This window comes from Ambystoma mexicanum, chromosome 3p, assembly GCF_040938575.1.
Source record: "Ambystoma mexicanum isolate Mex_15411 chromosome 3p, UKY_AmexF1_1, whole genome shotgun sequence".
In the NCBI taxonomy this organism is placed as follows: Eukaryota; Metazoa; Chordata; class Amphibia; order Caudata; family Ambystomatidae; genus Ambystoma; species Ambystoma mexicanum.
In genome coordinates this window covers 1,199,726,814-1,199,748,241 of record NC_090925.1, presented here as the reverse complement: position 1 = coordinate 1,199,748,241, position 21,428 = coordinate 1,199,726,814, and the positions used below count along the sequence as shown (strand labels likewise).

General features: G+C 46.2%; 1 protein-coding gene across 3 annotated transcripts in view; it reads left to right on the top strand.

Moving 5' to 3' along the window:
* Positions 1-21,428, top strand: part of LOC138581348 (protein bicaudal C homolog 1-A-like) — a 361,089-nt gene that overhangs the window by 26,775 nt on the left and 312,886 nt on the right. Inside the window, exon 1 of one of the 3 annotated variants that reach the window (XM_069652614.1) lies at positions 9,267-9,491. The exons of the other annotated variants lie outside the window; for them this stretch is intronic. The gene's annotated coding sequence lies outside the window, so the exon portion shown is untranslated. Of the gene's footprint in view, positions 1-9,266; positions 9,492-21,428 lie in introns of those variants that run through there. 3 annotated transcript variants of the gene reach the window in all.

The window sequence follows — 21,428 nt, the reverse complement described above, 5'->3', positions numbered from 1 at the left end:
TGTTATTATATAGCACTTACACTTAAGCACTTTATATAGAACACATATACATACAATTTCACCCAACCTGTGTTGGTATTCATTTATTGACCTCAGAAGGAAGAAAGGCTGAGTTGGCCTTGCCGGGATTTGAACTGGCAACCTGAAGATCACACACACACACACACACATTGCAGCAGCGAACGCTCAACCAATGAGCTATTTTACAGGCTATAGCTTTCTTACAGGCTACAGTAAAATTAACAATTACATGTCTGAATGTTCTCAAAGTCAGAAAGTAAATGACACTCTCTAGTGGATACCAACAAACTTGTAACTGAGATTTCTCAGCAGGCCAGTTTATCTGCAGGTCTGGTGCAAAGTTGGCCACATGTCAAGCCTGCGTGGATCTACTTTTCAGGCTTCAGAGGTTGGCAAAATACATACCATTGTGAGGGTTCATAACACTGTATTAAAGAATTTAGATTAGCGCAGTGAATGCAATGCACTCACACGACATCCTGTACTCTGGGCACTCTTTACCTGATATATGCAAACAAACATCCTGAACAGCATGCCAGGGAGATAGGAAACATAGACACATTACAACAAACCCGGGCGCTAGAGAGCCATCCAAGATGGCCGCTTCCTAAGAGAGCTCCGTAGGGCTCTAATGAATCCTGATCCATCGTTGCTCCTGCGGTCGCCGAATTAGTCCAGCTTGCCGCTGGGTGCATTCGCAATATCCCGCAGATCATTTTGAACTAACCCCCAAGTCCGGCAAGCAACCTGATCCCCTGTTACGCCTCCTTGATCTTGAGGCCTACCAGCCGTCTGTCGTCCAGAGAGGAGAACCCGCAGGCACCCACGCTACGAAACGAGGCGGCGTCCGACGGAGCCGAGCACTGAGCCGCTCAAGAGGGCGGGTAGACGTAGGCGAGACGGCGCCATAGAGACCGAGCGGTCTCCGTCCCCGTAGCGGCCCGGTGGAAGACCTACGGCGTGAAGGCCTACGACGCCGACGGCCCGCGTAGACCCAGGTAGGAGGACGCCGCTGGGAGCGCGCGGGACAGCAGTGCTGCAGGGCGACACCACCTCTCCCGCCCCGATCAAGCCCCCACCCGAGCGCAGCCCAGAAGCCGAGGCGCTGCGACGTGGGAGCGGACCCTCTGGCTCGTGGGCCTCCAACTACCACGAGACGCGGGCACCCCTCGCGACGTCACCAGCTCAAGAAACCGACATTCACGACACTCGGGCGGCCGATCCGGGGGACACAACCTGCTGGTGCAGCTGAAGCGAAGAAGAGGGACCTGACCGCGGACACAGCTTTCATTAGGATTGCCAGTTCCAAATCCTCTGAGTCTATGGCCACACTCTATCCACCCGGTGGCGTTCGGTCTCCAAAAACCCGAGGCACCAATCCTTGACCTACTTAAGCAAAAAGCCAACCACAAACATCTACACAAGCCATCATGGGGAAAATGGACAAAACTCAAAAGAAACTACACTTCGAACCTAATCACAGCATAAACCCATGACCAGCAGTAGACCCGAATCCCCTGTACAAGAGGCAGCATTATCGGAAGTACAGACACCTCATCAAGACATCAGAGAGATCCTGATGGATCTGAAGGCCAGTATCAGTGGCCTAGGGTGCAAGCTAGACACCTTGTCAACCAAAGTGGACCAGCTACAACACAGACTCAATAAACATGCGGACAGGCTCGACAACGTGGAGCAGCGAGTGTCCGACCTAGATGACGGGTCGGCGGCACTGACCTCCCGAGTCTCCCTACTTGAAACACAGATGAAGACTGTGATTGCCAAAAATGAAGACTTGGAGGGTCGTTCTCATAGAAACAACATCAGAATTATAGGAGTGAGAGAACAACAACTCCCAGGCAAAATGGAAGATCTCGTGGAACAAATGTGCGTCACGCTCTTCGGAAAAGAGTTACTATCCCAGCTGTTTGTTGTAGAAAGAGCACACAGAATCCGAATACTAGACCAATACCAGGCACACACCCAAGACCAATAATTGCGAGGCTGCTAAATTATAAAGACCGTGATGCAATACTACATGCGGCCAGAATTAAGGGGGAACTACAATACGATGGTGACCCAATTCAGTTCTTCCCCGACTTCTCCCAAGCAGTACAGTTACAGAGGAGATCCTACGTATCTGTCAAGCGCCGCCTGCAGGACAATCAAATTGTCTACTCCATTTTATACCCAGCGAAACTTCGCATTCAGCACGAAGGGAAAACACAATTCTTTAATTCCCCAGAAGAGGCCAGTGACTTTCTAGACCGGGCCGGATGTAGACCCAGCGGAAACAACCCGAGGCCCAGGCACGAAGACCGGGCAAGACGCAACCCCCCGTAATAAAGCACCTTGAACATGGGAGGCTGGCACCAACGTGCCCTCACCTTCCAGACAAGATGACGACCGCAGGAACGAACTTGTGTCGCTAATGGAAGCCCGGCATCCTCTTGGCAGGCTACTAACGCGCCTAACACAGCAATGTTTGCAGTAAAGTTTCCAAGGGAGGGAACTATGTGGGCCAGTTGGGGGTTGCCCACACAAGGGAGGGTCTTTGGTTCAACGCGTGCACCTTGCTCGCCCCGCTCTAACTCCACAGCGTCAATGCTGTGCGGCCCCGAGGGCCTGAATCTCAAACTCTTGTCTCGCTCCAGTGGCCCCAGCCGTCAGTCGCACCTCTACATCCCGTAGAGAAAGAAACTCGCCTGGCCCCCCAAATGACAACACCAATGCTTAGAATAGCCACCTGGAACATACGAGGTGGCAACCAACCGGCGAAGAACAGAAGAATCTTCCAATATTTACGCAGACATAATGTTAACATCGCCATACTCCAGGAAACACATCTCCTGCCTGCAACAGAATCCCAATGGGCCAAAGCCTGGGGTGCCACAGGTACTTCTCATCGTATTCATCCTTTGCCAGAGGGGTCGCCATCTTAATCGACAAGAGGTCAAACTTCAGTTTCATTGAGACCCAGAAAGATTCCGAAGGCAGAGCCCTGTTAGTAAGGGGAATAGTTGCCGGGAGAGAAACAGTGATCGTAAATTCATACGCTCCAAATACGGATGGCCACGACAACTTCAACTGGGTGATGGCCCAGTTCGGAAAGATTAACGCTGAAACCATCATCTGGGGGGCGGATCTCAACACACCCATGGACCCAGCGCTTGACAAATCCCATAATACAACCAGAAACCTGTCTAAGGCAAGCACCCAAGTCCGCGAGATATGCCGATCTTTCGGCTTGATCGACACGTGGCGACTCCATAATCGAGATGCAAGGGACTACACATTCCACTCACCAGTCCATAACACCAGCTCCCGAATAGACTACATCATGGCGTCCTCTCACTGTCCATTCTCATGGGGAGCGAGCCAGATCTGGCCACGTACATGCTTGGATCACTCAATGGTAACACTGGATGTCTCCTCTGTGGGGGCAACAGTCCCAGGCCTACACTGGAGGTTCAATCCAGGGTCGTTGTCAGACGCTGTTTTTGCGGAGGAACTCAGACAAGAAATTGTGTCCTTTATAGAGACAAACCAGGGCACCGTGGACTCGACCGGCACCTTCTGGGAGGCGCTGAAATGCTTTGTGCGGGGAATCTGTCTCGCCAAAGAGAATGGTATACTGAAGACGATTCGTAGAGAACTGTCGGACAGTGAGCGTCGACTCAAGGAGCTGGAACTCAGTGCCACTCCTACACCGAACCCCCGAATACAGGCAGAGCTGAAGAAGGAACTCCAAAAATTCAGAGAGACAGCCGAAAGAGAACTAAAATTCTTGAGTCGCAAACACCTAGTCCGACAATACGGAGAGGGCCAGAAACCGGGAGCACTGCTTGCCTGCCTCTTATCGATAGACAAAACCACGACCCGGGTGGAACGCATCAAAAACACACACGGTCAGTTGGTTTATTCTGAAAAGGACATCGCCACAACATTCCGTGACTTCTATCAAAACCTGTACAGTTCCAGGGGCGGATCAGACCCCAGTTCCTTGCAGGAGTACCTGGACGACACTGAATTGTACTGGGTGGATCCAGCCCTGCGAGAACCATTGAATGCCCCGATAACCGTAGAGGAAATTGTAGAAGCAATAAAATCCCTCCCGAATTCTAAAGCACCAGGTCCCGACGGACTCACATGGGAGTTTTACAAGGTGCATGCAGTCACCCTCGCCCCCATTCTGCTGAGTGTATATGAGGAATCGATCGAGAGAGGTTGCCTCCCCCCCACACTCCGGGAGGCAAACATAATAGTGTTACACAAAGACGGCAAGCCCACCGATGAGTGTGCATCATACAGGCCAATTTCACTAATTAATCTCGACAATAAGACCCTCGCCAAAATTTTAGCCTCTAGACTCCTCCCCCTCATGCCGGCCCTAGTAATAGGAGACCAAGCCGGATTCATCCCGGGCCGCAGCACCACCTACGGTATCAGACGCTTGTTTGGTGTCATTGAGGCCTTAGATCCGACCCAGCAGGCGATTGCAGTGTTTTTAGACGCCGAAAAGGCATTCGACTCGGTGGAATGGCCATTTATGCTGGCAACGCTGAGGCAGATGGGCTTTGGCAACTTTTTCATCAAGCTGGTGTCCCTACTGTATAATGACCCCCGGTCATATGTTATAATGGGTAACTCTAGGTCCCCTCGCTTAACACTGGAGCGTGGTACGAGACAGGGGTGACCACTCTCCGCCCTGATTTTTGCACTCATTATGGAACCCCAGGCATCGAGATTGCGCGAACTCCAAATACACAGAGGCCTTAAACTAGGCCCCCACAAATTAATCGTCTCCCTTTACGCCGACGACGTCGCATTATTCATTAGTGACCCCAGGGAGAACCTGAACCCGGTAATGAGGGAAGTCATACGATTTGGACATATGTCCGGGCTGAAAATTAACCACTCCAAGTCGGTGATACTCCCTCTGACCCCCAACACAGCGGAATTCATAGACGACTATGGCTTTAAATGGGAAATTAAGAGGGTACGTACTTGGGTATATACATGTCTCGGAATCACCACGAGATTTATAAAGATAATTATTTATCCACGCTCAATTCCGTTCAGGACCGGGTACATAGATGGAAAACTCTGCCGTTGACGCTCTGGGGCAGGGTCTCGTTGACAAGAATGGTTATCCTGCCCAAGCTATTATACCTGTTCGCGAATATCCCGCTGCTGCTCCCCAAATTCTTCCTAATGAAAGTGAAGTCCACGGTGCTAGAACTTCTGTGGGCAGGGAAACCTGCACGGGTGGCATACAATACCCTAGTACTACCAACGTCGCAGGGTGGTCTAGCGCTCCCGGACATAGAAAAATACTACTGGGCAGCGCAGGCGCATTTTCTGAGCTACTGGTACATGACCCACTTCATCCGCCCGCACGTACAGGTGGAACGCGCGTTGGTTTCACCAGACTTGCTCAGCGCCGTTGTGATCAGCCAAATCCCAGTTCCATATAACACATTGAACACGGTCCTGGCTACATACACGATCTGGAAAAAGATGGCTGCCAGGTACGGCGTGAGCATAAGATATTCTTCCCTGCTGCCGATCAGGTTCATTCCGGGCATCCCACTCACGAGTGAAAAAGTATTTTTAACGTGGGCCGACAAAATCAACGTCCATTCCTTTGGCGATATTTTCCCAGAGGGAACCTTTCTCACCCCGCAAATGGCCAAAGATAGAGGAGGCAACACTTCCCTAGACACCTTCATATATTTTAGATTACGCCATACCCTACAAAAACTGTTCCCCTCGTTCCCCCAACAACCACCCACATGGGATTTGTTACATAACACTATTCGAGCGGAGGGAGAGAGGAGGTTGGTCTCACTGCTCTACAAATCCCTGGTAGCAGACACTATGTCACCCAATGCTAAAACAAGACAAAAATGGCAATCCGCCCTTCAGGAGTCGATAAGCGACGAGGACTGGTCATATATACTGCGTCAAACTCAAAAGGTCGCAATGAACACACACTTCAAACTAATAAATTTTAACTTTGTGCACCAAACGTATTATACCCCTGTTAAAAAGCACCGACATCACCCCGGAGGCATCAGCTCAATGCGAACGCTGTTCAACGAGGCACGCCGATTTCTTCCACTTTGCCTGGGATTGCCCGGGTGTTCGACGCTTCTGGGTTTCGACGTTACAAATGATTGCTGACATAATTGGCGAACAGATAGCCCCGCAACCATTGGCACCCCTGCTCGGCCTCACCAAATACCTGCAACCTGCATCTCGCAGGCTGGCAGCCCTCCTGCTGACACTGGCCCGGAGGCGTGTCGCCATGGCCTTAAGCCGCAGGCCCTTGCCCAGGTTCAAAGAGTGGAAAAGAGACATAACGTACTGTCAAGACATAGAGAGCGACTTTAGCAGAACCCTCCCGCTACATGCTCGTCCTCCTGACATCTGGGGGCCATACATCGCATATCTGCTAAACTGTACAGCCCCGTCTGACTCAGAAAAAACCTGACCTCGATATAAGCCACTGAGGCGGGAGAGGAGCCACTATACACTTTTTGTACTCGGTGCCAATCGGCATTAAATAAGGAACATTTTAAGGCCTAGAGTTGTGGACACTGGTGCGGGGGGGAGGGGAATTGTGGTCGAACCTGTATATGGGTAATGTTAAGTTCCTTCCTGTTCTTTTTCCCTCCTCTCCCCACCCCCTCTTCAGCTGATCTAATCCCTATCCTACCTTTACTTGTTGTTATGTTGGTACGCCAGAATGGCACACCTGTAATTTGAGGTTATGAAAATCTCACAAAATAAAGTTTAAAAAAAAAAAAAAAAAAAAAAGACACATTACAAAAAAGCATTAATTGTGGCACAATGAAATCAAGGGCCACTTTATGTGCTATGGTTAAACATTTCTACACTGTACACAAGATTTTAGTCACAAGGATTGTGTCAAGTAACCGAGAACACCGAGATGGAATGTCTTGTTATGATCGTAAAAGAGACAACGCAGAAAAATACATGCTATAACTGCAACTTGCGAAAAGCACATACATAGTGGGAAATGGATGCTTATCCTACTCTAAATGCTTTTTGTAAGTTTTTTGTCTGCATTGTGAATTTGAAGTGTTTAAGAACTGACTAAATCAGTGACTCACCCCCTGAACTGTGCCCGCAATAAACCTTTGAGTCTATTAATTATTGTATGGAATTCCGGAAAGACAAATTATTTGTTATTCCTATTCTTTCTGATTTAGGGCACCTGTGGAACCCCCTATTTTTTAAGAGGCCTGAACACTCCAGAAATCAGGGAACACCTACCTGTACACTGGCCGCATCAAAGCGGTGGGAGGCAGAGAGGCTTCCTCGCTGGCCCTAACATTGCCGTGGGGGGAGGGGCAGAGCGGCTAGTCCCCGTTTCACTTCACAGAGTTCTGTTTTACAGGGTGGCAGGGGTCTAGGTCCTTGAGATCCTCGTTGCCAATGTTATAATTGTAATTGGTTATTTATAATGTCCTTAATACCCAGAGGCTTCTAAGCGCGGACCCGGCGATCGAACCTGTGTTGCATTGTGCCTTCTTGCTTCCAAGGTGAGCGCGTTGCCCCTGAGCTCTACTCCCGAGAATGTTGGATATAAACCACGGGCACCTTGATTGGTCTATATTTATTTAATTGAAGAATAACAGCAACAGACCCCCGGCACAGTTTCTCCCCTGGATACTCTGTGCCAACTGCCGTCGCTGGACTCCCAATCACATAATAACGCTCTGAATGGAGTGTTGCCTGCATCACATTCCTCACACACCATCATAACACTTTTGAAATTCAAAATAAAAGGCAGTACGCCCCTCACCTATGACCTCCCCCGTCACGTTTATGCACTCTCCGGCGTAAATGCTGCTTTATTTTTTTTATAGGGAAATATATCAAAACAAATGAAACAAATACACAACAAAGTCCACCCAAATAAATTCAGTAGAACCTATTTTGAGAAAAAAATCATAATCGTGGCTAAACCTTCTGCTTGGGTGTTGCAAACACACAAATGCAACTAACTACTCTTGAGCATTACAGGATGTAACATGTTTTAAATGTATAAAGTGTGCAAGGCTGTTTAAATGTTTAAGGAATGTATTTTAATTTAGGATGTCTGTGTTATTTATATGGAGTTTGCGAGCTTTTGTGGGCTGTCATAACATTTGCGATTGCTTTGTGAGGTTTCAATGTTCTACATTTTTCTATTGCCTTTGTAATTTGGCATTTTTAAATATACACTTTTCGACATCATTATCGAGAGTGTTATGCTTTTGGGGTTTATGATGTTTTCATCGTATGTATTTGCAGACGTGTGCCTGCATAGTCAGCTGGCATATAATAGTGTATAATGCATTGCTGAGGAAAGACCAAGAGGATTCAATATTCCATTTTTGACCTAATCATCCAATTATTCCAGAAATGTGCTGCCTCTTTTTGGGAACAGTATATGAGAAGCTGGTTCGAGCTTATAACTCAATGGCAGTGCTCTGGCTCGAACCTTTCATGCATAAGGGTGACTGACATCACAACAATACCGCAGGTCTTTTTTCAGTGTCTGGTAATGCTTGTCTTCTTGTTTGCCAAGAAGACCTTTCCGTAAATTGTCAACAAAACTACACTCAGGGAGGGGAACCAATGAGTGTATGTTTAACCTAATAGTAAATAGTGCATCTTGAACAGTAAGTGACAGCAAGTAGGACGCGATCATACAAATGACATAGAAATGTTCCTTAAAGTGAGGGAATCATGCCTTGCATGTAAAATGTTTCCATAACTCCCCAAGAATTCTCCTCTGGAGACTCTGGGGCGAGGATGTGGAAACACGCAAGACGAGACCCGAGCTGAAAGCAGAATAGCCGAGTTTGAATCCTTCAGGGCAGAGAGAGGGCGGGGGAAGGAGGGGCGCTGAGCACACATGAGAGGATAACTGTACAACTAGAAAGTTGCATTGCGCTACTTAACCATGACTCTGTCGAAAAAAAGTGCCTTGGCAACTCTGCATCCCTCCCCCCACCTGCGTACCCAACCTTTGCCTCCCCTCTGACTTGGCTTTGCTTCACCAGCCGAGTGTTAAACCTAAAATGGACGCACAACAGAAAACCCGTGCGCATGCAAATGACAGGCGGATGAATGGGGATTTAATGACATTGCTTAATTCTATTCAGGCAGCTCTCCAGAGCAGAGCGATTCAGATCAGAGAAGGCCGTTGCAAGGGTCGCCTGTGTCCCACAGGCTAGGGGAACACAAGGTCAGATTCATGTATTGGTTGTGGAGGTGTCGAGCGTTGGCGATCCGATCTACTTGTCCCGGGAATTTGAGCATTTTCGTTGGAGGGTGTCCTTCGCGAAGCTTCACTCACAGAAAAGTGCCTGTCGCCATTCCTTTAATTCCACTCTTCTCCACGAGAAGCAGCGGCAGCTGCCACAACGGCTCCAAAAGGCCAATGTGAACCGGTACCGGTGTAGTTTTGAACTTTATTAATTAAAATTGTTTGTGAAACTTATGAAATCTGATTATACTGACCTTAAGGACCTCCTTGCTCAGTAACCTCTTAACAGCAGCACATGGGAACCCCAGAAAGTCTCCATGCCTCGAGCCCTCCTTGCGGGTAATTTTCATTATGATGCAATGTAAACGCCTGCATTAAAACCTTTACACGTGCTTTTAGGCTCTGACATATTTTCATTGATTTGTAGGTGGAACCGGGGGTATGGAACGGAATGGAGTGGTAATGCCGATGTTGCCTGTATTCCTTTTTGCACACCATAGTGAAATGATGAAAAGTCTATATGGGATCCTTTGGGCACATAAGTGCAAACATAATAGACCCCCTCCATGTAATTTACAAGGTTCTGTACCATGTCCCCCTTAGTGAGTTCCGAAAAGGCAATGACATATGCTCCCATATTTGTTTTTTCTCCAGTAGTCAGTTGGTTTGCTAATTTTCCTCCAGCGGCTCTTGAATGGCACCGTTATATAACCATGGTTTATTTGTATTTGTATTTTTTAAATGTCTATATTTAATGAGCTTTGCAGTATGCAGGGATCTCTGGTAGTGATATTGCATCAGGAGTAGGCCTTACCTTAGTGTCACCATTGAGTCTATGAGCGAAACATGGCAAACAGAGAAAAGCAGAAATGGTAAAATGACCAGTCCTACTCATGCATCCATTTACCTACTCTTAAGGATAAAACAAAGAAAAGTATATCAGATGTTTCACATAAATAGCATAACCCCAATAAACAGACATTATAAAAGCCATAAACAAGGCATCTGTCATCTATTCCTGGTAGAACGGGTGCATTGATGTTTGCAACTGCTATTACCCAGTTGTTATGTCATGTTACTTGGCATTTATATAGCGCCTTATGTATCATTGGTATAACCTCAAAGCGCTGGTAGGTTGAACGCCCTCGGGAACCGCAGTTCAAGTCAGTAGAGAGAGAGTGTAGTATGGTGCGTGGGCGCACCGGATATGTGTGCAGCTAGTGTGCAGCTAGTGTGGTTGTTGCATGATAGCCGCCTCTTAGCAGTATTTGTGGTGCTGAGGAAATCATTTGGATGTGTTCAGTCTGGAGGGTGGACACCCAGACTAAGTTCTGGCTGTGTTAGGCCTGAGGAGATGCCTAAGCTAGCCGGTATGTGCTCAGCTACCTGTGTTTCATTAGGATGATGAAGGGGTCATGTTAGTATGAGGACAGCTAGACCGAATGTGTCATAGTATAGCTGTGTTCTAGTTGAATGATGGTGTATAGGAGAGAGTACGCGTAGTAGAATGATATGGTGGTTATCAGTAAAGCGCCTGCGACTAAGCATGAGAGCAGGACGAGGGCATACGCAGCGGCATATGTATATAAAGCGACAGGATGGATAGGGTAAACATGTGATACTGATAACATGGGGATACAGGTACATAGCATATACATAGCATAAATAGGAGATACAGAGATATACAGAGATATATCCACTCCATCCACTCAACTTTAGCACAGTGATGATGATATTAAGGACACTTTCTACATTCAACTATACTACAGTGACGCTATTATGCACACTTTCTAGATTGAACTATATCAAAGTGACACTATTAGGCACACTTTCTACATTCAACCCTAGCACGGTGACGCTAATCAGGCAGACTCTCTAAGTTCAACTATACCACAATTACGCTATTAGGTACACTTTCTAGGTTTGAACTTTTGGCACAGTGACGCTATTAGGCACACTTTCTAGATTCAAACTTTAGCACAGTGACACTAATTAGGCACACTTTCTAAATTCAACTATACCACAATTGTGCTATTAGGCACTTTCTAGGTTCAAACTTTGGCACAGTGATGCTATTAGGTACACTTTCTAGATTCGACTATACCACAGTGACGCTATACGGCACACTTTCTAAATTCAGCTTTGACACAGTGGCGCTATTAGGCACACTTTCTAGATTCGACTATACCACAATGGTGCTATTAGTCAGACTTTCTAAATTCAGCTTTAACATAGTGACACTATTAGGCACACTCAATGATGTTAGAGACACTTTCTAAGTTCAATTTTAACACAGTGACGCTATTAGGCACACTCAATGATGTTGGGGATACCTTCTAAATTCAACTTTACCACAGTGACTATATAATGGGACACATTATAAGTTCAATTTTAACACAGTGATGCTGATTAGGGCACTTATGAGGATTTATTCTGTTTCTCTGCAGCTGGTCCCTTTGTCATCTGGGGCTTGGAAATGTGTCTTCATATCCCTTGACCTTGGATGTGGGCCCGTCTCACGTGTCTTGCTCTCTGTCCAGTCTAAATCGGCTCAGCTCCTCTCCTGCTCAGTGGCTTGAGGCTTGCTGTCATTTTTCTAAACTTTATACTACAGTTTCTACATAGTCCATGTTATACTACATTCCCTATTGGTTAGTCACACTTGGTTCTGCCAGGTTCCCTATATATCCCTGCAGTTCCATAGGGTTATTCACGTTGAGCACCTGCAAGCTTGCTCTTGTGCCTTGTGGTTCTGCGTTATTCCATTTGGCTAGTGACAAAATAATAAAAGCATTGACAGTATCTATGTGTATCTGTCCTCTAGCTATAGAACTGTGCACTCATGTTCTTCATGTAGTCCACTGTGTGTTTGTGTGATGCAGTGTGGACTGCACGTGTGCTTCATGTCTAACACTGCTATGTCGGTGTGTCACTAATGATGTCAGTAACTTGGCTTCTTGGTGCTTAGTCCAGGCTGTCCATATGGGTGTCTCTGTTCACGATCATGGGCTCTTCTCCCACGCCTGGAAAGATTTGCATTGCGTTGGTCTGTCGGGCTGGCTAAGCGGGTACCTCTCAGTGTACTTATCAATCATTGGTGCGCTTGGGATTCGTCCGAAATAAGCTGGGTGGCTGCGAGCATTTCTGGCCTTTCATCTCGTCATGAACTTTATGGGGTGGACGGATGGTCTTGTGACCCCGACTCCCTCTTCAGTACGCTGCTGCTCTATGGAGGACCCATACGAGCTGTACTTCTTTTGCCATTTCTGGAGGGCCTGTAGGTATTGTACTTTTCTGCCATCTTTTCTGCCATTTCTTTCATTATACGCTGTTACTCTATGGAGGGCCCAAAGGTGCTGTACTTTTCTGCCATAGGTGCTGTACTGTTCTCCCATTTCTTTCACCATATGTTGTTACACACCTTACCCAATATTTGGGGGTTACGCACCCCTATGTGCAGGCTGATACTGATCCTGCTCTGTGATGCTCACAAACATACAAATGAACCATTCTACATGTCCAATAATAACCTCCCGGCCGGCCATGAACATACCATTAAATCAGTCTCGCTTCTCTCTCCCTAGAAACAATGATCCTGAGCACCTTGTGCCACAAAACTAAACTGATCATCTTTCCCCCTGTGCAAGACCCAGGCCACCACTGCTTGACACTGCACCATATTAATAATCTTACATGAATGCTAGTCTAGTGCGCATAGATGTCCCTAGAGACGGCTATAAGGGGTCAATTGCCCCCGTCTCTCCTCTTGGCTGCCTTGCCCCCCCTAATTGGTGGCATTCAGCAAATACCTCTTTACAGGGGCCTTAAAGGTGCTCCTTTCACCCAGCCGTCATTTGCGTGTTTGCAGTTTCTATTTGCCTAGCCTGTGTCTTTTCTTCTGGCCTGAAAAGGGCACCACGGGAATCAATGGCCCACGACTATAACTGGGGCAAGGGCCATCACTGTTAAAGCAGGCTACCTACATGCTGGGCACATTATTGTTTTCCGAATGTGCAGTTTACACTTGTCTAGAAAAAAAAATGACGTTTCCAAACTGAAACATGCTCCTCAAAATTACATTTTCGTGTCCCTTCTTTTGTATTTTATCACTGGATATATTTCTAAAGCAGTTATATGATTGACCACCTGCTTAATCACAAATACATGCTTCTATTTTACTGGCAGCACTTGTTAGGAAATTAAACTGTGGGTTCATGGGTGCCAGCTTTTGAGTTTCACTATGGGGACAGACATTCCCCCACCCTCACCCTGAATATAAGCAAACTACCACCCCAACCCATCAGCTGGCCAAACACATTTTATAACACTTGTTTTTGTTTTTTTTTTAAAAGGTATTGCAAAAGGTCATAAGATTTACAGCCAGTTTTAAATATATAACATCTTAGCAACAGTCACTCAATGTGCTGAACCTCCCTAGTTACCTTCTACTGTTGGACATGTCTATGGATCCCTTAATGTGTTAAAAATCACTGCATTAACAGTGAAGTTCGTGTACGTGACTTCAAAGTCAACAGTATTTAATCTTCAGCTACACTGACCATGTGCATAGATTCATTGAAGGTGTACAAGTGACAGCTTCTCCATAATTGGGGGTGGCACTGACCCACAGGCACCCTCACCCATTATGGAGGATGCAAGGAGCCAGACCATTGTAAACACTGAGCACTCCCTCAGCAGTTTTTTGCAGCTGAGGGAGCGCTCTTCGAATGGCTTGAACTGTTAAATGAAAATATGGTTTCCGTTTGACAGTTCCGTTCCCCAGCCCTGCATATCCAATGAGTGATACAAATCCATGGGCGTTTTGCTTCCCAACATTGCATGGCCCGTTGGGGATGCTAGCTGAGGAACTGCATGTCTGGGTGTGCGATGGGAAGCGCTATTTTGCCTCCTCACATAGACAACCCGAGCAGGCCACTTTCTCATCAGCGCTCCAGCTCATGCGCGCATGTGCATGAACCAGGAAGCGCTCTTTGCTTTCTGCTTCCTGTTCATGCTGCACGGAAGCTGAGCACCTGGAGGGAAAATGAAGACCGGGGCAGAAGATATGTTAATATGAATATTTGTATGTATGTGTGTATGCTTGTGTTGTGTGTAATGAGTGAGTGGATGTGCATGTGAATGAGCGACTGAATGCTGCATGTGAAGGTTGTGTGAATGTGTGTGCGCGTATGTTTGTAATGTGACATGGAGCTTATTTTGGCAGGAGGGGAGTTGTACTTCAGCCAAAATCAGCCCCTGTGCGAGGCACTGGGGAGACCCAGGAGGGCAGGCATGGTATTATTGTTTTACTGGCCACCTATGATACAAGTCTAGTAAGAAATACCATGCCTACTCCTTGCCCCCCCAGACCTTCACACACACACACAAACATAATCACATTGTGTTTGTGTGAGACACTGGGGGACCCAGAGGGCAGGCATGGCATTTTCTACTGAGCATCTATGATAAAGCAGCATGATAAGTATTACTATGTAGGTAGACTGGCATTTTAATGTCACCATTCTAGCCATTTCCTACTGTTGCATGTCTTTTTGTATTGGGCATCTTTGATAAAGTAAGCATAATAAGTGTTATTAATTAGCTAAACTGGCCTTTTAATGCACCCAGTCTAGCCATTTCTTTCTGTTGCATTATATTCTGTATTGGCATATTTGATAAAGGAACCATGATAAGTGTTATTGTGTAGCTAGACTGTCATTTTGGAACAGCCAGTCTAGCCATTTCTTACTGTGCATGACATGTTGTATTGGGTATCTTTGATAAAGAAAGCCTGATAAGTGTTATGATGTAGCTAGAATGGCATTTTAATGCAGCCAGTTTGGACATATTTCCATACTGTGGCAGGGCATTTTGAATGGTAAAGCCAACTGGAGTATGTTCTTATGTGGTGATACTGGCATATTTTGGATGAATAATCGTGGACATGATTTCTTATAGTATCATTACTGGCATTATGTGTAAAGCAAACATGAATATGTGCTTAAATTGGAATACTGGCATATATTGTTGCAGCCAACATGAAAATCTATGGGCGCAGCCAGCGTGAAATGTTTTTATACTGGCATATATTGTGTGCAAAAGCAACCTTCAAATGTGTTGGCGAAAATCTCCCCTTCACTGCTGGTGGCATGCATCTATTGGATTTTTTCAAGCGTTACCATACAAAACCAATTGCAAACAGTTTTGCATTTGACCCAATTTTTGTACTATTTAAAAAATAATTAGCTTGATCGGAAGCCTCCCAACACCTCTTTATAATTATAATTGCTCTTTTATAACGCACTTAATACCAGCAAGTGGTTTCTAAAGGCAGGATCGGGAATCAAACCTGTGTTGCGCTGTGTTGTCTTGCTTCCAAGACAAACGTGTTGCCACTGAGCTATCTTTCCTCTTAATTGGTGTGGGCTCCCTTGCTACACTCCGTCACACTGTCATATTTGGAGGAAATATTTACACCCCTCCAATTCAAAAGTTCGCCAGCCGCCACTGAGGTATACAGCGAGAAACTGAAAACTGTGAACAATTCTATGTGGGCAAAGTGAGATTCCTGCAACCCTTGCTAAAGAACCAAGGGAGCAGTTATCTCCTTTCACCGGTACTCAAAGCCTGTAGGTTATATTTACACCCTGATTCATGGAATTATTTGCACGTGAACGCACATTTGTGCGTCCTTCTTCCCAAAAATCCCCATACCTCAAACAGGGTTTTTCGAGCAGAAAGGTGTGCAATTGTGCGTTTTACGCACAAATAATTCCATGAATCAGGCTGTTAATCTGTTAAACAGACTGTCCTTGACTATCATTTAAAACTAAGGTATGAGAGATATCTCTTTTGTTGAACTATTTTTGACTAGCTATTATTGAAAGTTGAGCCGGAAGTGATGTCTCTTCTGCTAAATCCACCTTGAACTGCACCTTATTTGAAGCTGTGCTGGGAGTGATGTCTGCTTGAGTTAGAAGAATGCAGTTTCTGGCTGGCCGCAGGGGTATTTTAGCAATTGTTGAGCATGAGTTAGCTTTTTAGGATGTATATTAACTTGATGCAAAACTTTTATTGCATTAAGCCTACTCTGATCATGCTTTATGGCACGTTTTTTTTAACCTGATTGGTAAAATATAGGTATACCTAAGCCAGTTTGGCCTGCTGACCCTTATTTGGTGTTCCACCACCCCGCCCCACCATGTTTTATTTTTTCCCACCGGTTGCCCCCCCCTAATATTGATTTCTAGTGATGCCACTGCTAGTCCCGCCTTGATATCACCTTTGCTTGCAGGTCAGCAGGTCTCGGCACATGGCATTGATTGGTCGATATTTCTTTATATTCTCCATCACACTCTTGGAATCCGCATCCATTTTCTCGTCGTCTGGACCTCTTGTGGAATCAGAAAAATACAATATTAAGGCTTTTACACCATGCAAAAGGAAAATACACCGACACAGGCTTGTAAAGATTCCCAGAATCTTTATTACAAAACTGAACAGTTATAAAACAAAGTACACAAATAGCTATTTGGCTGTCAATACATCACAGAGACCACCAGCAGGATTCAATGTGAGCAGTGAGCAGGATTTGCTAGCTGGACTTCGGCGTATTTATACATTTTCATTATAACGATGTTCAGCCTCTTTCAAGTTAATCATGTACTGGGCTAGGGTCACGCCAGGTTCGTTCCTGATTTACATATCTCGTGCATGCGGTTTACTTTTTTAATACATTCACTAACAAACCTTATTATTCTCTAGTTTAACGTTACACTCTTTACACATTGCTTTAATACAGCTCAAACAAATGTTTCGCATGTCGTATTTGGATAGTGTTATTGTTCTTGTATGCTTATAGGTTAACATCGCTGATTCAAGTAATCCCCTGATCCCGAGGTCAACAAAGGACAAGGTCTACATTACCCTATCATGTAGCCTGAAGGCAGGTTGGACATTAACTCTCCTACAGAGGATGAAGAGGTTAAGGCAAGAACAAGAGCACACGAGATGGCCATTTTAGACTACAGGGTGACTTTGTACAATAAACTAAAATGGCGGCTCTAACCTAAAATGGAGGCTTGATTCACTTGAGGTCACGACCTTGTAATACGAATTTCATCGCAAAGCGACTGGGCATAGGCCAACATATACAATGAGGACGAAACAATATTATATCAGTTCTAACAAACCCTCCTTTTGGCCTATGCCAAGCGCTAAACTACCTTCAATCGTTTTGCGATCAACTCCACATTTCAATGTCTATGCATCCCGAATCATTGTCGGACATATCTATTGCCATTAGATCAGACACTAGAGTTTCTTTCAACATATACTCTTGGGAAGCCTTATCTGGGGCGTATATTTTATGCCCTAATACACTTGCTGCTTGCGTGCAACACCCCCCTAATACTGAACATATACCAGGGAGACACTGTATACAACAACAAAGGAATAGAAAACTTCCCAAGATAATCAGCAGGGCCGAAAACAAACTTCCATCCCCACGACCGTAGGAGGTCCCAAAACCATGCACTAAGTTCCCAGTTTCCGTCAGGAACATGCACTTCTGAACTAAGAACATGTAGATTTTGGATAGCCCTAAAGATCGTTGGAGAGGAGTCTGGTACGTAAACGCAGCAAGCGGACCCCACTAATTTACATACTCCTCCACGCTCTGCCAGAATGACATCTAATGCCATCCGGTTCTGTAGAGCCACTAATCTTATCGCTTTCTGTTCTAACATCATATTATAGAGTATGTCAGTGGTCTGGTTGATGGTTCTCTCCAATACTCCCGCTAATCCCCTGATATCTTCTGAATTCGTAATTTGCCCAAAAAATGGCACAAAGGATTTCATGATGTCACCTAGAGTTTACGCTGGAGTATCCCCTTTCACACCTCGTCGTGGACGAGTCTTCGAAATTTCTGCACTACTGGCAATAAATACCCCAGGTAATAGAATCCCTAAATAACAGGTTCCTTGCCAATACCTGGACAACCATGGAAATGCCACATTACCGCAAACAAAATAGACAGGTTCGCCTACGTACAGAGGTCTGTTCTAGCTAGTCAAATTCGCAATGTTGGCGCACTTTCTAAAATTACCCATTGACCATGTTCCATTCCTCTGTATGCAGAAGGATACTGAATCTGGGCTATGATTAACAGAATAAGATGGAGGCGTGGCATCCTTATTGCCTATAGGAGCCATTTTGAAGAGATCAAAGACTGTAAAGGACGAGACAATCTATCAGAGGGTTTAACAGAAGCAACGTTCAGTTCACTCCTATTTGCAAACAGCGAGCATCCCAGGGGCACCAAAACACGTTTTTCAAAACTATTAAAATTTGTACCATCAAAGTTCCCTGAGCTGCTGTCATTCCATCGGCCAAAGAATAGTGCTCTAAGAGAAGCGTAACAGGCAGTTGTCAAAGGTAAAGGATGAATTTACCAACCTAGCCCCTTATCCCCATGTTGCGGTAGATGTGAACAGATCCAGCAATTGGTTCTATTTAAAATTGCATGAGTGGCATTCATGATTAACAAAAGGGTATTATTCTTATAGTTCCGTCTATGCGAAGAATCTCTAGGCGATAAAGTATGCAATTGCACGGAAGGAGTGGGGATAACAGATACATTTTCAATAGGTAAAAAGTCCACTAACGGATATGCTTCCTCCAGATACCATAACCCAAAACCAACAGTTACTAAAAATTCAGTTATTATCACAAAAAAAGGCAACAATACACTTTGGGGGTCCCATTGCATATTTGATCATTGTCACATATTGATCTAAAAGTTTGGTACGAGCGGTAGCGGGTGCAGGCATTGTAGTCTTCAATCGAAAAAACACCAATTGTTCGTTTGCTGGCGACTCCAGTCGCGCGTCTTCTTAATGTCTTTTCCACAACCCTTAGCCAACAGAATCCTCCCGTACAGTCAGGCCAAAAGACAAGCCCTCAAATGATTTTCTCAATCGCACAGTCAGACTGTGCTGTATGTTTATTTCCTTGGACATAAATTATATTTCATAGTTTCTGGTGAAAACAAAGTATCGTCACTTCCTCCTGGAGGTGGCGAGTGAACGGAAATGGGATCAAAAAAGGATTGATCCGGAAGTTCCACTGTTGGAGAGTGCGGAGACACGATGGCCATTTTGTCTGGCCTTGCGACTTCTGGAACGGTCTCTGATACTCTCTTGTCGGTTGTTGCTGTTTCAGGCACGTTAGTTACAGCAGTGGGAAGGGATGTAACGCTCACCTGATTCCCAGGGAGGCGCAGATCTGGCTTCGAGTGCTGATGCTTCTTCAATGGTGAAGCGCAGGACTCTGAAGATGGACAGGAAGGGCCCTCTACTCTGGCTTCTCCGGCTCACAGGAATATTCCCCTGTGCGTGAAAAGGGAGTATTACCTACTGACTGAGTTATGCTCAAGCCTCCCACTCTCTTCCAACCCTCCACGATACCCTTCCACGATTCCCCGTGAAGTCTCACCTTAGCTCTCCATCCTGCTTCTGATGCAGGGGCGCGTTGAAACCCAGTTACTTCACTGGATTGAGGATTGATGGGAGTTCAGGTAAGCTTGACTATTCAGGTAAGGCTCTGTAAAAGTTCTGTTGCAAGTTCAAAAGTCCAAGCTTAATAATAATGTTCATTGTCTTTTTGCAGCAAGCGCTAATGCTTATGTCTTTTTTCCCCTTAGGGGCCGGGGTTCGGAATGCCGGAGATATGGCGCCGACCCGAAGTGAAACGTGCAGTTCCAGTTCCAGTAAATGTCAGGTTAGTTCTGGATGAGCGTTCGAGAACTGTCTTTGCATACGCTCATTCAATGTCTTTGTCTTTTTTCCCCATAGGGGCCGGGGTCCGGAAAATGCCTGGAAGCGGCAAGACCCGAAATGAAATGGGAATGACCCAACAGGTAAGTCTTATTCCCTTCCTTCTCTCACCTCTTATTCTTGTCTTTTTCTCTAGGCTCTGGGAAGTGGCTGTGGATCCGGATGATCGCTGCTGAAGATGGAGGAACCCAGGAAAGGTGAGTGAAATGCAGCGCTGCAGCGATCGTAACGAAATGCTTTTAAAAATAATGTCTTCCCTTTCAGGATCGTCGGTGTGATGTCTCCGTGGTGCAGATTTAGCTGGTAAGGTCTCTTGTCTCCCTTTGCAGGTGACCCAGGATGCTGACAGGCGTGGCTGAAGTCCAGATGCAGGAGCTGACACGGTGAGCGTCCAGCTGCGAGGAGCAGAACAACGCGAAGCGTGAGTTGCTGATCGGGTGTGGTTTAAATAGCTTTGGAAGAAGTCCCAAGAGTGTATCCTTCCTCTGATCAGGTATGTATCCTTCCCCGACCACACCCGGGTGGAAGGTAGTCCCACAGGTAAAGTAGTTCCATTCAGGCCTCAAGAGGGCCTGGATGTGGCGCATGGTATGCATCAGGTAAGTGCACATTAAAACACTTGAACACATGTCTAGCTTTATGAGCCTGGCGCCTAAGGCGCCAGGACAGAGGTCCAACATGAGCCTGGCGCCTAAGGCGCCAGGACTGCGTCCAAAGGGCCCCAGCTTGGGCCCGCTGGCACTCCCCTGGGGGAAATGATGCCTGCCTCTGGGGTTGCTGGGTCGGACCTGGCTCCTTGGAGGTAGGCATCATGACAAGGGATTCTGTGTCTTCTGTATCGTATGGCACGGGCTGCGGGATCCCTTTGGTGTGCGTCGCATGGATCCAGTTCTTACGACCCGCTACCCGCACAGCAGTCTGAGTGACTAGCAGGACGTGGTAGGGACGCCTCCACCGAGGTGGAGGGCAAGAGGACCTCTCAAAAACCTTTGTGAGGATCCAGTCCCCCGGTCGTAGACTGTGACCAGGACCCTCGTACCGTACAGGTAATGCCTCTCGCACCTGGTGATAAATTGAAAACAGATTTTTAGTCAACTGGTTACAGTAATCTGAAAGAAGCACATTTTCTATATCCCGCAACAAACTGCTTTTTGGCAAACCCCAAATATTAGCAGGTCTCCCCATTACCACCTCAAAGGGAGAGAGCCCAGTCTTAGTTTGAGGGGTTGTTCTCATCGATAGCAACACGATCGGTAAGGCGTCCGGCCATTTTAACTTGGTGC